Source organism: Spermophilus citellus (assembly GCF_964194105.1).
Source record: "Spermophilus citellus genome assembly, chromosome: 1".
In the NCBI taxonomy this organism is placed as follows: Eukaryota; Metazoa; Chordata; class Mammalia; order Rodentia; family Sciuridae; genus Spermophilus; species Spermophilus citellus.
The window spans coordinates 16114121-16128998 of NC_138182.1; positions in this window are offsets into that span (position 1 = coordinate 16114121).

Here is a 14878-nt window from a genome sequence, read left to right on the forward strand (position 1 = left end):
TGTGATGACATATGCCACAAGGCCCTTAACAGAGGCCCAAACACACAGTTATCTTCTCTTGGACTTTTAACCCCTATAACTGTGAGCTAAATAAATCTCTGCTTTATAAGATGTCTGGCCTCAGGTATTTTGTTATAGCAACAGAAAACAGATTAAAAATATTTGGCCTCACCTGCAGATGTTGAGGTTCTACCATCTGTATTAACCTTACTTTATGAGTATGATTTGTGTGCTTATAATTTGTGCGCCCTGTTAGACTTGGGAGTGTAATCATCTCTGCATCCCTAGGCCTGGATGCGCAGCATCTCAATTCATGTGTAGGTTTGTAAAGGAGCGGGGTCTTTGTTGTTATCTGTCTAGGTTTCTCTCTGCCTCTTTCTCTATCCTTGCTCCTAATAAGCTCATCTCCCCAAATAACCCTACCACAGGCAGAGGCCTTTGCTTTTCTACACACCACTGTGTACACAAAGCTCAGTTTCTTCCTTAAACCTTTCATTTCATGAAGGAGATCAACCAGTTTAGCAAGTCTTATGCTTGCTTCTGATTTCATTTAGTTCTATTTGTTTTTTATTATTTAGAAAGACTGTTCTCCCTTTGGGGCTTCTTTGTAGAAACTTCTTTGAGTGATTCTTATTTGTTCCTTTCTTACCTTTTTGTATTTCTAATACTGCTGTGTTCATAGCTAAACTTGCTATGTTCTAACTGACAGTTTTAAAAAGGGGTTTTCTCAATGACAGAAGATTTCTCTTTGACCAACGTAACCTTTCTTTCCTAAATTCGGAAAGCAGGAAGCCCCCTTTCATCTTCTTGACTTAAGTCAATTTAGAGGAGCCCAAGAAGCATTTTTTTTTTTTTTAGTTGTCGATAGACCTTTTTTATTTGTTTATATGTGGTGCTGAGAATCAAACCCAGTGCTTCACACATGCCAGGCAAGCGCGCTACTGCTGAGCAACAGCCACAGCCCTGCGAGAAGCAATTTTAATTCTTGGTTTCTTTCCTTTGACTCTAAAGTACTGGAAAGCCTTCCAAATCAATGTTTCATAACAGTTCTGCACTTTGCTTAGTCCCTCATCTATTGATTTGGAATGAAAACATTGCTCTCTTAATGAAGATGGTTGTGAGAAATATAAATATATGGGTGTAAGGGGAGGGAAAGCCCATTTCCAGATTAAACTGCTGAATAAAAATAATAGAGGTATTAAATAAATATTATATAAGCCCTTGAGAAACATGTATTTCTAGAAAAAAATATAAACTTGAATCATCGACTCTGTAGTTTCATCCACATTTTTAAAAAATAAAATTAGGTGAAAATACAGAGCAATTTTTCTTTACCCATAAAAAAAATACCCTCCAAAGCAAAATGTTTATTTGAGCTATCTGGTTATTATATATCAAATGAAAATTCCAAGCGAAATGTACATTTCCCTTAAGTTAATATACTATTCTGCAGATTTTCCTATTGTCCTTGTGACATTCTAAATAAGTATACTACCTCTGACTAACTGCAAATATTTCAGTTATCATAAAAAAGAATAGTGTACTGCACAGCTAAAATTAAATCAGTTTAAAATTCTCAGGAGTTGGGATTGTGGTTGCTTTAGTTAATGGACTAATCAAACCATAGTTTTAGATGATGTTACTGCAGTACTCTAATTACTGCAATCTGATTTCCCTTAGTAATTGTGAAGGTCAAAACTGAATGCTTGATTCAAATAGGAAATTAAAAGTTAAGAATAAAAGACAAGACATTTTTATACCCAACATATGTCATGATAGATTATTATGTTGACCTTGTAAAGTTAAATATTTCACTATAAATTACATTGGAATTGACTACAAAGTATGGAAACTCTGTTTCCAAATCCTTGAGAGAGTATGTCATTAAATTGTGTTATTTTTCAAGAAAGATGATTCATTTTGTATTAAAAGCTATGTATACATTTTTATTTTATGCTTTTGTAAGATTTTCAAAGTAAAAACAGAAGCAAGAAATTTTTTGTCATATTCTGATCTGATGATTTAAAAAATATGGCTTGTTATATACATACCAAATCTTAGCAATAAATTTACAAAGAGGCTACCAAGACTGACTATTTTAGGAAAGAACTCTTACAAAATCCCTGGTTACCTTCCTGTGCCTAAAATCCTATTAATAGGAAACAGTGTTCGTCAGTCTTTAATGAAAAATAGTATTAAAATTCAGAAATTTCCAGAGGCTATGATTGTGGCTTAGTGGTAGAGTCCTTGACTAGCTCATGTGAGGCACTGGATTCACATCTCAGCACCACATTAAAAATAAATAAACTGAAGGTATTGTGTCCGTCTATAACTAAGAACATTTTTTTAAAAATTCCTGGATGTTATGTTATTGTTTCTAGAGGATTTTGCTGAAGTGTTTTGAGTTGAACTGTCACATCTATCACTTACTTTCAAATCACTCTCTCCTATATAGAGATAAAAGTCAATATAGCAAAATGTCAACGTTGTTGTATCTAGCTGGAAACTATATCTCCCAATTTTTCTATATTGCTAGGATCTGTAAGATATGACTAATATTTTAATATTTGTCTTTTTTCAAAAAACATATTTTTGGTAGTGCTGGGGACTGAACCCAGGACCTTGCATGTACTAAGCAAGTGCTCTATAACTGAGTTACATGCCCAGCCCTTTGAAAAGAATTTTTTAAATTTTTGATCTTGCTAATTTGCCCAGGCTAGACTCAAACTTGAAGTCTTGCCTCAGCCTTCCCAGTAGCTGGCATTATGGGTATGAACTTCCACACTTGGCTCTTTTCTCAAATTTTATTATGACAAATTTAAAACATACAGAAAAATTGGGAGATATAGTTTCCACCTAGATGCAACAACATTGACATTTTGCTGTATTGACTTTTATCTCTATATATGAGAGAGTGATTTGAAAGTGATAGATGTGACAGTTGAACTGAAAACACTTCAGCAAAATCCTCTAGAAACAATAAATAAATAATGACCATGTCATTTTCATTCTTAAGAAATTAAATCATTTCCTGCTATTCAATACACAGGTTCAAATCTCCCCATATTCCCCCCGAAGTCTCTCATTTGTTTTTTTCCCCCCTACACATTATCCAATAATGATCCACACCTTACAGTAGGTGATGTCTTTTAGACAATTAAATATAAAAACTATCTTTCCATTTTTTTGATGTTTTAGTTTTTTTCCATGACATTGACTTTTTTTTTTTTTTTTTTTTTTTTTTTTAAGTTTTGGCTGTGCTGGGGATGGGACCTAGGGCTTCACACATGCGGGGCAAGCACTCTACCACCAAGCCACACTCCCAACCCAACCTTGATGTTTTGTAGACAAATAGGCCAGGGATCTTAGAGAATGTCATATTCTGGGTATATCTGGTCATTTCATCATGGTTTCATCAATCTCATTTCTCCATTTTCTAAATTTCTTACCAGTTGGAAGTCAGGTCTACCTGGAGGCTCAAGTGGCTTCAGGTCAAACATTTTCAACCAGAACCCTTCATAGGTGGCACTGGGCGTGTTATGAGAACACCTCCAGAGGCCCACAGAGTCAGTGTGAAGGACTTCTACTTATACTGACATATAAACCATTCTTAGCAGGTCCCTTTTTAGGGCCAGACTTTCATTTGAAAGCAGTTAGGCCTCAAGATTCTCAAAGTTGGCATAGAAGTTCTTTAGAGGCTCGGGGACTTTGCCAGTTTAGTGTGAGTAGCAAGACTTGAGGACTGAGTAAGGTCATGACAATTGCCTCAAGACCTCACACGGATGGCAGCTGGGGGGCACTGGTTCCAGGACCTCTGGGGATCTGAGGCTACTTAGGTCTCTGATATAAAATGTTACACTGAATACAGCTGATATACATTGTATACTTTAAATCATCTCTAGATTATTTGTAATACAATGTAAATGCTGTGTAAATAGTTATCATACTGTAACATTTATGGACAAATGACAAGAAAATGTACATGTTCAGCTTAGACAGGCTTTTAAAAAAATTTTCAATCTGTGGTTGGTTGAATTCAAGGAAATTGAACCCTCAGATATAAAGGACCGACTATTCCTGAAATGTCTATTGATCAGAGATTTAAACAAACCTGTATTCTGACAAGGCTGGTCTCAGATAGGGACAGGCATGGTGCAGTATAGCAGCTTTGACCTGGGACCTGAAACCTAGTTCTAGCCCTACCTCTGTCACCAAAAACTGTGTTACTGGGAATCATTCGTTTCTCTGGGCTTTCATGGATTCCCAGTTAGGGTAGAAGTCCTGTCTCAGCTGATCTAAGCTCCCTTATGTTTTATAAATATTACTCTAGCACCAATACTTGATTGTGTGTGTGTGTATTTATTTTAGTGACGTAAAGAATAGCACTTTGATTTTGCTTGTTGTATTCCTTATGGAACAAACAAGAAAGTATCCATTATTTTCAGACGGAAGCATTGCTCTTTATCCAGCTATCTAGACAACTTACTGCCATCAGGGAGGGCAGAATGTGTTGTCAGAAGAGGGGCTCTTGTCTGTGGCATGACCTGCCTGCCAGGAAAGGATCAGACCTTGCGTCATCCATGGGAAAAACAGAATGATGGGGCTGGGCTGCAGGTTTATTCCCTTTGGAAATGTATGCAACTTTCTGTGATGGGGAAAAATGTAAGCTAACTTTTCCAATTATTAATGTTTGTACCGGGCTGGAATGTGAAGGGGGGAATCTGAGGTTAGGGCCCTGCTTTCTAACCCCCTAATCTGGGAAAGCTCTGGGCCAGTGTCCTGACCTCTCCAACTTCAGAAGGAAAGTGGGTTTGTGAGGCTCCCACCTCACCCTGCAGTCCTGCAAAAGTCCTGACCACAGGAAGCAGAAAAGCTTTGCCCTTCCTTGCTCTCACCCATCCCACCCACCCACTCACATCCCCTTGATAAACTCTGGCTATGTGTGCAAGGGTAGGGAAGAGCTGGCTTGTCTCTGTTCTTTTTTTTATAACAAATTCTACATTCTGAGTGCAGGCGTAAGAGGGTTTAAGCATTGGCTAATGGGAGGAGATGGAGTTGGGGAATAAGGATACAGAAAGATAAACCTGGAGAAGAAAATGAAAGTAGTGGAAAGTGTTGTTGTGAGAATTTTCCTCCTACTAATTTAGGGTCCAGTGGTGGAGGTTGCAAATTAACTCACAATACATGGATTAATGGAGAAAATTATAATTCACATGCATGTAGGATCATTCAAATGTAGAGAATGGCTGAACAGCTAAGGACAAAAGTTTGTGCACGAACTTAATAAGGAGACAGGAAGAGAAACAAACAGCTTTTAGGTGAATAAATGAGAAGTACTACCATTTGGTTTGCAATTTCTTACCCAGCTGCTCTTAGTCTCCTTTCTTGCTGGAAGTTCCCCAGAGAGGAGACTTAGGGCAGCTTTACTTCTTGGAAGGCTACATAAGGGAAGCTCAGAAAAGGTTTCTTTCTGCATTCATTGTATTTCAAACGTGGTTAGTTTTAAGTAATTTTTAGACCATTTTAGGGTTGTGAGACCCTACAAGTCAAGAATGTGAGGCACCTGTAAGGTCAAAAGGGAAACAGAGTTTCCTTTTCTGAGCTTCCAGCCAAGGTGTTAGGGAACCGACAGATGTAAATAGTGTGAACACGTGGTTAATAGAGTAATTCCATAAAATGGGCCCACTGTGCTGATGCCCATAAGCTTTTTTTTTTTTTTTTAATTCCCAAGAAGCGAACAGGATTATGTCACATTTTCAGCAAAATACCAGTTAACTGCAGGAGAAATTGCAGGCTTGAGATAATATCAACAGAAAGAACCCAGGAGACTTTTGTGACCAGATTCTGAAACTCAGAGAGATAAGAACAATTTCTCCTAACAACAGAATCTGTAAAGAATGTATGGTTAAGAATCCAATTAGAACCAGTTAGCACGGGCCAAGGTGACCAAGAGTTGCCATGGCAGTGGGTATTTGAAAGTCAAGAGATGGACCTGGGTGGGACCCTCTGGAAACTTCCCTAGGATGCCCAATAAAACTGAAGTGCAGGGGAGGCACATTGTCCCTCTCTTCTCTGAGACGACCCACTCTTTCCCTTGAGAATGTCCCCTTCCCCTTTTCCTATTCCTTCAATAAACGTACACCTATACCTCTGAGCGACATGTCTGAAATTTTTCTGACATGGTTGCAAGAATTGGGGTACGACAGGGGGACATTGCATTGCTTCAGGTTCTCAGAAGGCCCCAGGTCTGTAACAATTGAATACCATCTTGCCCCACCTTCACTGGGGCAAAAGAAAATACTGATTTATTTGTAGTTTCTACCATTTAAAAAAATCAAGGGATTTAGGAAACTTCTATATTAAGTTTATTTCATTTGATTTCTTTGGGTGAATAATCAGGCCTTATCCTTAGTCACTGGATGAGGGTGGGCAGATGGGGGGATGAGGACAGTTGGAGGAATACAGTTGGGAGCCTGGCCCACTTCATCAAAAGGGAGAGACAAGCAATTAAACTAAGCAGTGTTTAAAGAGCACTGAGTCTCTGAAATTTAAGTTCTGGAATCCAAGTTTTCTGGCCTTTAGGGCATTGAGCAAAATCCACATGGTTAGTTAGGCGTTTGGTAGATGGACGTGGGAGGATTGGATTAGAACATAAAAAAAAGCTTGGTAAGTTGTTCTTGAGTATAATTTACTTAATTGTTTCTGGCCTGGTAAGTATACCCAGAGGCTTTATATTGATGCATGTGATTCAACAAAAACAGAAAACAATAAGATCTTCATCGACTTGTGGTTTAATGGCTTTAAATAAATTAACTTCTTTTGGATCAATTCAGCACACTGATGATATTTGCAATCTATTAACTTTTTTATAATACTTTTCCCCTAAGACACAACTTTAATATGTAACTTTGGAGAAATCATTTTACATCCATCAAGCAAAGGTATTGTTTTCTACATGCAGAGAACTTCAAAATGCATAGTCATGCACATAAAAAAAAAAAAAAAAGCATCTATAAAAAAGGCTGGGCCCCAGCCCCAGATTCCAATTTGAGAGTTAGACTCTCATGCCAATTATCAATTGAAATAGAGTCTGTTTTATTAAAAAAAAAAAAGAAGAAAGGAATTTGATGAAAGGTGAAGAGTATGTTTTATGGGTGAGCAGTCAGTTGTGTATCAAATTGTGTAACTACTATAGATTGGATGGTGTCTCCCACATGCCCAATGCATATATCTCAACCCTCAATGTGATTATTTTTGGAAGATAGGGCTTTAGGAGGTAATTAAGGTTAAAGAAGTGGTAAAAGTGGGGGTACTGATCCAGTAGGAATGCATGTTCTCACACATGCATGGAAGGAGAGAAGGCACTGTTGGCAAGTCAGGAAGAGAGCCCACACCAGAAACCCAATCATCTGGCTCCTTGATCTTGGACTTCCTAACCTCTGAACTGTGAAAATATTAACTTCTGATTGTCAATTTTAGTCTATGATATTTTGTTATGGCAGCTCAAGCAGACTAATACAGTAAATCGCAGCAAGTTACTCAGTGTTTCTGGACCTCCATATTCTAATATGTAAAACTTGTGGATCAGGCTAAATAAGCCTAAGTTTTCTTCATGCTCTAAGAAATAGTTTTGGCTTCAGAAGACAGTCAAAAATATTTGTATTTTTTTTTTAACTTGAGTTTCAAATTCTCAGAAAAGTTACAAGATGGCAAAGATAAAGAAGTTCAATACAGATTTTACCCAGATTCATCAACTTTTAATATTTTCCCTATTTGTTGTTTCATATTTTCTTTCTCTGTGTATGTATTTACATATATTACGCACACATTTATTTATTTTCTGAACCATTTAAGAGTTGATTATCCCTGAATACTTTAGTATTTCCTAAAAAAAGACAGTTTTTTGCCCATGGCTGCCAACTTCATGCAACTTAACAATGATATAACATTTATCTGATCTACAACCCATGCTCCAGTTTCAAGAATTGTCCCAATAATATCCTTTAAGACATCTCCCTCTGGAGTAAAACCAGTACAGGTTGAGACACTGCAATGGGCTGTCATGTCTCTTTAGCCAGCTTTCAGAGGGGGCAGGTCTTCAGCTTTGCTTTCATGATCTTAATACTTTTTGGTGAATACAGGCTAAAATGACCTTTATTTGGGTTTTGTTTGATGTTACCTCCTGATTAAATTCAGCTTTTGTACCCCTGGCTGGATACTCTTAAGTGTATATCCTTTTTAGGGCATCACATTAGGAAGTGCATGCTATTTGTCCCTTTGTTGGTGATGTTAATTTTGATGACCAAATTAAGGTATTGTGTAGTTTCTCTACTGTACAGCTGCTATTTCCTCCCTTGAAGTTTTTTTTTTTTTTTTTTTTTTTTTTTTTTGGACCAGAGATTAAACTCCACAGGGATGCTTAACCACTGAGCCACAACCCCAGTCCTTTTTCTTGGCGAGGTAGATATTGGAGTTTGAATTCAGGGGCACTCAAACACTGAGCCACATCCCCAGCCCTATTTTGTATTTTATTCAGAGACAGTGCCTCACTGTTGCTGAGGCTGGCTTTAAACTTGCAATCCTCCTGTCTCAGCCTCCACAGCCACTGGGGTTACAGGTATGCACCACTTGCTGGTTTTGTTTGTTTGTTTGTTTTTGTTTTTGTTTTTTTTGAGACAGGGTCCTGCTAAATTTCTTAGGGTCTGGCCAAATTGCTGAGGCTGGCTTTGAGCTTGCAATCCTCCCGCCTCAGCCTCCAGAGCCACTGGGATACAGGCATGAGCCACCATGACTCCCCCTTGTAGTTATTAAGCAAACTATGGAGAGACACCTTGGAGCCATGAGCTGATGGCCTCATAAAAACTTCCTACCCCAGACTTAACATCCATTGATGATTCTTGGATGAATCAATCTTTACTGGTGTTTGGAAAATGGTGATTTTCAGAGCCACCACTCCCTCCACATTTATCATTTGACCCAATTCAGTCAGGTACAAGCAAAAGCCCTCACTTGGCCCTCACCTCCCTTCCTAGATATTGCACTTGTATTCATGGGTTGATTCTCATTTTACTTAATCCCTTTATTCTCCTTTTTTATTGTGATGTTCAGAAAGTCCCAGTTTGGGCCCACAGGAGCCATTTAAACTGACTCTTTGTCCTTTTCATGTACCTACATCATATTTTTAACCCTTTTGAGACATACTGAATAATTAATAGCAGAGACAAATAAAAATAAGTGCTCTGTGTGTCTACATGCTATGGGGTCCCAGGAGCAAAGTTAAGGGCAGATAATAAGTTGACAGCAGTTCAAAAGTTGATCAGATGTTTTACCCATATACAATGTACTCTCTTTACTTTTATTAGATCTACATAGTTAGTTCTCATAATTAGTTTTCATAGTTATCATAGGTAATTAGGTTGGAGCTGGCCAAAATCCTTGGGCTAATTGGGAAGACAGAACTGCAGCTTACAGAAAGTTTTTTTTTTCTTCAACTTGGCATCTTCTTCAATATTCTTACCCTTATTTTGAATGCCAACATCTTTATCATCTGACCCTTCTTACTGTGACACATGTGCCCACATTTTTGCAGGTAGCTCTTCTTGTCTCTGCAACTGAGTAAAGCAAAGTTTTCTCCCCAACTCTAACAATTTTCATTCACGAACTTTCTGTGCTCACAATGTTCTTAGTGTCTTGGTATTTTTCCTAATGCCCCCAGGCCAAAAGAAATACCCAACACTTCCTTTTATTAAGAACTTGGGCCCAAACAGCTTAATAAGTATTTATGTCCCACAGCTATGTAGCCTCTTGAAAAAAAATTATACACATAAATTGAAAGAAATGTATTTTCATTCAATTCTTAACCACAATTACTTATCATTGGGATATGTGTGCACCTTGGGTGCAAAACTTCTCAGGCCAATTTCACAATTTCTCAAGGAAAAAGATTTGCTACCTCAACTTGAATTTCCTAATTCCCATTGGTTTTCATGGGCACTTGTTCTTTATCATGACTGTAGACAGCCTAGCTTTTGCAAAGAGATGGCATCCCTGAAAGAAATGTAGAGTGACCGATTGCTGAAGCTATCAATTGTCTGAAACTTTGCAGTGTCCCCAAGGTGTTGAATATGGCTGTTTTTGTAAGGTATTCTGTAGAATCCCTGTGGATTTACTGCAGTAATCCAGGACACATGGCTAAATAGTTTGAGAACTGCTATAGTTTCAACCTATGGTATCCCCCAAAGACACATGTGTTAAAGGCTTGTTCCCCAAAATGGAGCTATTGGGAAGTGATAGACCTATAAGAGGCAGGGCCTAGCGAGAGGTCTTCTGGTCATTGGCAACCTACCCTTTAAGAGAATAGTGAGACCCACCTCTTCATCATGGTCATGAGGTAAATGGGCTTCCTCTTCATGTGCTCCCACCATAATGCACTGCCACTCCCAAAGCCATGAGTCCACCAACCATGCACTGAAACCTCCAATAATGTCCGCCAAAATAAACCTTTTTTTTTAAAGAGAGAGAATTTTTTAATATTTATTTTTTAGTTTTCGGTGGACACAACATCTTTATTTGTATGTGGGCTGAGGATCGAACCCAGCATGGCAGGCGAGCATGCTACCGCTTGAGCCACATCCCCAGCCCCACAGGGCTAAGTCCCAGAAACTTTCAGTTTCCTTTGTAAAATAACAACAGCAAATATTTGCTTGGTATTAAAAATCTTTGAGCTGATCATGAAACCTGTGTAGTTCATTGTATGATAGCAAACTGAAGCTCTTTTCCACAGTGTTTATAAATCAGCCCACTATACTATTTATGTTCTGTTCATTCCAGGGCATTTTAAACTTTTAACAGTGAAAGGGGTACTACCATAGTGGGATTCTGGGACAATACATGTAATAAGGAATATCCTGGGAAAACCAGGACACTGTGGCACCCAGCTTACCCATGACATGCATCACAACCTTACATTCTGAAATCAACCTTTACTCAGCATATGATCCCTATTACAATGTAGTTTCTATTGTTTCATAATTTGCCACAGGATCTTATTAAATTGTAAAGACAATGTTATTGGTTACACTCTTTCTTCTTCATGTGTCTCTTACTCCTGTTCCTCCATTTCCCCTCAGACCAAGCACTTTTTCTTACCCCCTGTTCCCACCCCAAATCCCATCTAAAGTTACCTGCCACTTTCTTAGTTACCTAGGGTTTGATTTTCCAGCTACTGGTTTGCTTGTGTGGCTAGCAGATCAAGAAAGGGCAACGCTATGACCTGGATCTCATGTCTATTATTGACCCTGTCCATTGACATTCATCCAAAATACGTATTTTCAGGAGAGACTTCCTAGATTAGATGTTAACCTGAAGACATGAATTATAAAATCTAAGAAGTTCAGGTATGGCATGATTCAATCCAGGCAGTTAACAGTAAAGAGTCGCCAGTCATTGAAAATAATTCAAGTCTTTCCTGCAGTATTTTCAGAATGTGAAGGGGACATTGTGAACATGTAAGAAAACCTGTAAAACTCTTCTTTCTCTGCTTCCTTTTAAATGTAGGATATTAAGGCGACTACCCCAGACTTCTTCCACTCTAAAGCTCCCTAAACCTCTGAACTTCTCTAGCTCCAAATTCTCTTGGGTCTCTCCCGCCTTTACCCACTGACTTCTAAATCTCAGGCTCTTTGTGTTTGGATATGGCACAACCAAGGAACTGAGAGAGAGACTCTTTTCCAGAAGGGGAGGAGAACTGGTGGTAACAACGGAGACTGCAGACGCTTCCAATTTACTTTTTCTTTCCCCTTTGAATCCATCCATCCATTCATCCAAATTGGTTGAGAAGCTTCCACTTTAATGCAAAGCTCTAATGAGCAGGTTAAAAGGGCGGTAAAGTGAAAGATCCTGGCCTTGAGATAAATCCAATTTAATTGGAGAGGATGAAAAACAGAACATAACAATAGGATGTTGGGAGTTGCAGAATGTCCTAGCTTGGCACTTAATGGGTACTTGAGGAATATTTGCGACTTGCGTTAAGTAGCAGCACTGACATTTGAGTACTCGCCCTTCGTGAGCTGGGCTAGCTTTTACCAAGCAGGCTCCACTCAAACAGATGATAATTAAGGCGGGCGCTCCCGCACCCAGGTGCACCGGAGGGTGCAAACTCCGCACCGGACGGAGGCGGGCGGACCACTATTCTTGCCTCTAAGGCCCTGTCCCCTCCATACAACAGTTTTGCGCCAACACCGCTCGTCGGGGGGACCCTGGAACTTTCCCGCACGGTGATGCACGTGTAGCAGGGAATCGGCTCCCTGGGACCCCCAGTTCCAGTCCCGGGAGCCATCGCCGGGGCTGCGGGCGCGGAGGTGGAGCGCGTCGGATCCGGGCTGGGGAATGGCGGGCGGGAGGGCGGTTACCGTGGAGCAGGACAAAGAAATCGCGGAACTTTGCAAGTGCTCATTAGAAAATGCAAGTGTGACAATTGGACGTGGAGTGCTCAGTAATAGCTTAGCCCAAGAACCCTGCAGGAGGCGCCGAAATAGCTCAGTTGGGAGAGCGTTAGACTGAAGATCTAAAGGTCCCTGGTTCGATCCCGGGTTTCGGCAGTTGGGTTTTTAGTTTTAATCTGAAAGATTCAAAATTCATAAAACCCCCACGTCCAGAGTATCCTGGTGTATTCATTCCAGTCTGCGAAAGAATGAGGACGGCAGAGGAACTGACACCGCGGTTCTCACCCAGGGGGAACGGCAGCTCCTCAGCACGGCCACTTCCGGGTCCCTCTTGGCGGCGTCCGAGGCACTGGCGCGCGTGCGCGGTGGGGAGCCCCGGCGCCGTTAGGGCGGCCCCTCTGCTCGGGAGACCGCCCCCTGGCGCGCGCCGCCGCCGCCCGGCCCTTGCCTCCGGCGCGCGCGTGGATCGACGGGGCGGACTGGACGGGGTGGGCTGGCAGGTGCTAGGAAGGAAACCCCGTCACTGTGAGTCTGCACTGTAGGCTGGGGCGACAGGACAGCTTCGTCCCCAGTTTCATTCCGTTCCATTCCCGGTAAGCATCTGCCTTTGAAGAAACAGCAAAACCCTCCCGCACACTCAAATGGGCCCTTCTGGCCTTGCCCAGGAAGGGAACCCGATTCTGGCTAGAGGGCCAGGAGCTCTGGCTTTGGTGGCGTAACCACATTTACTTGTCCAGTGGTAAAACAGTGGCAGCTCTACAGCCCCTGACCTTTTTTTTTTTTTTTTCCCTCCTTTTAAGAGAGAGAGAGAGAATATTTTTTTTTAATTGGTTGTTCATAACATTACAAAGCTCTTGACATATGATATTTCATACATTAGATTGAAGTGGGTTATGAACCCCCAATTTTACCCCAAATGCAGATAGCAGAATCACGTTGGTTACACATCCACAATTTTACATAATGCCCTAATAGTAATTGTTGTATTCTGCTACCTTTCCTATCCCCTACTATCCCCCCTCCCCTCCCCTCCCAACTTCTCTCTCTATCCCATCTACTGTAATTCATTTCTCTCTTTGTTTATTTTCCCATTCCCCTCACAACCTCTTATGTGTAATTTTGTTTAGCAATGAGGGTCTCCCTTCATTTCCATGCAATTTCCCTTTTCTCTCCCTTTCCCTCCCATCTCAAGTCTCTGTTTAATGTTAATTTTTTCTTCCTACTCTTCCTCACTGCTCTGTTCTTAGTTGCTCTCATTATATCAAAGAAGACATTTGGTATTTGTTTTTTAGGGTTTGGCTAGCTTCACTAAGCATAATCTGCTCTAGTACCAACCATTTCCCTGAAAATTCTATGATTTTGTCATTTTTTATTGCTGCATAGTACTCCATTGTGTATAGATGCCACATTTTTTTTATCCATTCATCTATTGAAGGGCATCTGGTTTGGTTCCACAGTCTAGCTATTGTGAATTGTGCTGCTATGAACATTGATGTGGCAGTATCCCTGTAGCATGCTTTTTTGAGGTCTTCAGGGAATAGTCCGAGAAGGGCAATAGCAGGGTCAAATGGTGGTTCCATTCCCAGCTTTCCCAGGAATCTCCAAACTGCTTTCCAAATTGGCCGCACCAATTTGCAGTCCCACCAGCAATGTATAAGTGTACCCTTTTCTCCACATCCTCGCCAGCACTTGTTGTTGTTTGACTTCATAGTGGCTGCCAATCTTACTGGAGTGAGATGGTATCTTAGGGTGGTTTTGATTTGCATTTCTCTGACTGCTAGAGATGGAGAGCATTTTTTCATGTACTTGTTGATTGATTGTATATCCTCCTCTGAGAAGTGTCTGTTCAGGTCCTTGGCCCATTTGTTGATTGGGTTATTTGTTATCTTATTGTCTAATTTTTTGAGTTCTTTGTATACTCTGGATATTAGGGCTCTATCTGAAGTGTGAGGCGTAAAAATTTGTTCCCAGGATGTAGGCTCCCTATTTACCTCTCTTATTGTTTCTTTTGCTGAGAAAAAACTTTTAAGTTTAATTAAATCCCATTTGTTGATTCTAGTTGTTAACTCTTGTGCTATGGGTGTCCTATTAAGGAATTTGGGGCCCGACCCCACAATCTGTAGATCGGAGCCAACTTTATCTTCTATCAGACGCAGAGTTTCTGATTTGATATCAAGCTCCTTGATCCATTTTGAGTTAACTTTTGTGCATGGCGAGAGAAAGGGATTCAGTTTCATTTTGTTGCATATGGATTTCCAGTTTTCCCAACACCATTTGTTGAAGATGCTATCCTTCCTCCATTGCATGCTTATAGCCCCTTTATCAAATATAAGATAGTTGTAACTTTGTGGATTAGTCTCTGTGTCCTCTATTTTATACCATTGGTCCACCCGCCTGTTTTGGTACCAGTACCATGCTGTTTTTGTCACTATTGC